Genomic DNA, 1,985 nt, shown 5'->3' on the forward strand with positions numbered 1-1,985 from the left:
TACCCTGAACGGTGGATCACTTGGCTCGTGGGTCGATGAAGAACGCAGCTAATTGCGCGTCAACGTGTGAACTGCAGGACACATGAACATCGACATTTCGAACGCACATTGCGGTCCACGGATACAATTCCTGGACCACGCCTGGCTGAGGGTCGTTTACGTACCATACACTGCTTGCGTAGCTCTGTCAAATCCCCGCCGTCGTTCACCTCTTCGGATCGAACGTTTTTTTACCGAAGGGCGCAAAGAACGTTTCTGAGTCGGGTTAAGAGAAGGATGCTACGTACGAGCGAACGATGGGTGTCTCGTCGGCGTTTGTCGCGGACACGCGAAAATTCTGTGAATTTCACGGACAGTGTACGTTCTAGTTGTTGCAAAACGATCGGAATCGTTTGTATGGACTCGCGTGAGTGTTCGCGGCGTCGTGCGTCGTTCAATTACGACCGCCCGCGGATACCGCTCCACTGCGATATGGATCTGAGCGACAACTTTTTCGGCTGTTCGTGAGATGAACGGTTTCGTGTGTTTAGAAAAATTTTTTTTCCCGCGCTCCCGACGTCACCTGAAATGATGCGTCAGAGGTGAAAGAAAATATTAAGAAGTCGAGAGAGAGAGAGACTACACACGTTTTATTCATATTTTGTATACCGTGCGTGAGACGGATGTGCACGACACGTCGTATGTCGGTATATTACCGACTGGCCCCAGGGAGATTGTTTTCTTCCTCTCTTACGAATGAGATGTACGTTTCGGAGGATCGTCGTTACCGAAACACACGGCAAAACGAGACTTCTCGCAGCAGAACCTTTATACACAATACACATCGACTCTTTTTACCCCGAGAGAGAGAGAAAAGGTGTATTTCTTTTTTTTATTTTTCGAATTCGACGCACGAACGCTTTGACGACTGGAGAAAAACACGGTGTGTGTTAAAATCGTGCGGGACGAGCATGCGTATTCGTAACGGGTCGAATAGTTCTTATTCCCCGTCGTCGCGTGTCCTCGCTGGACCACCACCGTGCGCTTCCGCCACGTTCAGTTGAATTTCGAAATATATATATATAAAAAGAATCACCATATACTCTCTTTCGGGAGGTGTATTTTTATCGGTTTCTGCTATAGAGAAGAGACGGAGATCGTGTTGTGAGGTGTAACGTTTCTGTATCCCCGTTTCGGAGGATCGTCGTTATCGGCGGAACACACGTCAAAACGAGACTTCTCGCAGAACCTTTATACACAATACACATCGACTCTTTTACCCCGAGAGAGAGAAAAGGTGTTTTTCTTTTTTTTTTATTTTTCGAATTCGACGCACGAACGCTTTGACGACTGGAGAAAAACACGGTGTGTGTTAAAATCGTGCGGGACGAGCATGCGTATTCGTAACGGGTCGAATAGTTCTTATTCCCCGTCGTCGCGTGTCCTCGCTGGACCACCACCGTGCGCTTCCGCCACGTTCAGTTGTATTTCGAAATATATATATATATAAAAAGAATCACCATATACTCTCTTTCGGGAGGTGTATTTTTATCGGTTTCTGCTATAGAGAAGAGACGGACGATCGTGTGTGACACCACGTGGTAACGTTTCCGTATCCCCGTAAAATACGTTTATCTTTTCTCGTAGAAAAGAGAGAGGAAGAGGCAGGAGCTCCTCTTTGGCGAGGCTTTCGAACGTCGCGTCCCGTCCGCCGGAATATAATGATATAAATATATAACCGCCGCCGACTTTGTGCGAAAGCGTTGAAACGAACGCGTCGGTCGCCCCATGGTGTGTGTTTGTCGTGTCTTCTTTTCCTCTTCTGCACTTCTCTTCACTGTCGATCGCGAGACCGCGCGAGATCCGCTTCGGTCGTCCAGTCCCCGAAAATTCTTCTCGGACGGGCGTTAAAGTTAACCGGAGCGCGAGATCGTCTAGCGAGAGTCTTTTTCGCGATCGAGTAAAATGTGATAGAAGAAGGAGAAGAGTGTAAAAAGAGAATATAG

General features: G+C 47.8%; 1 non-coding gene across 1 annotated transcript; it reads left to right on the forward strand.

Moving 5' to 3' along the window:
* On the forward strand, nt 1-155 carry LOC143175836 (5.8S ribosomal RNA). The gene has a single exon (XR_013000499.1). It is a non-coding gene; the product is annotated as a 5.8S ribosomal RNA (ribosomal RNA).
* Nucleotides 156-1,985: the final 1,830 nt, after the last annotated feature.

The sequence above is a fragment of the Nomia melanderi genome, unplaced genomic scaffold (genome assembly GCF_051020985.1).
Source record: "Nomia melanderi isolate GNS246 unplaced genomic scaffold, iyNomMela1 scaffold0224, whole genome shotgun sequence".
NCBI classification, from domain to species: Eukaryota; Metazoa; Arthropoda; class Insecta; order Hymenoptera; family Halictidae; genus Nomia; species Nomia melanderi.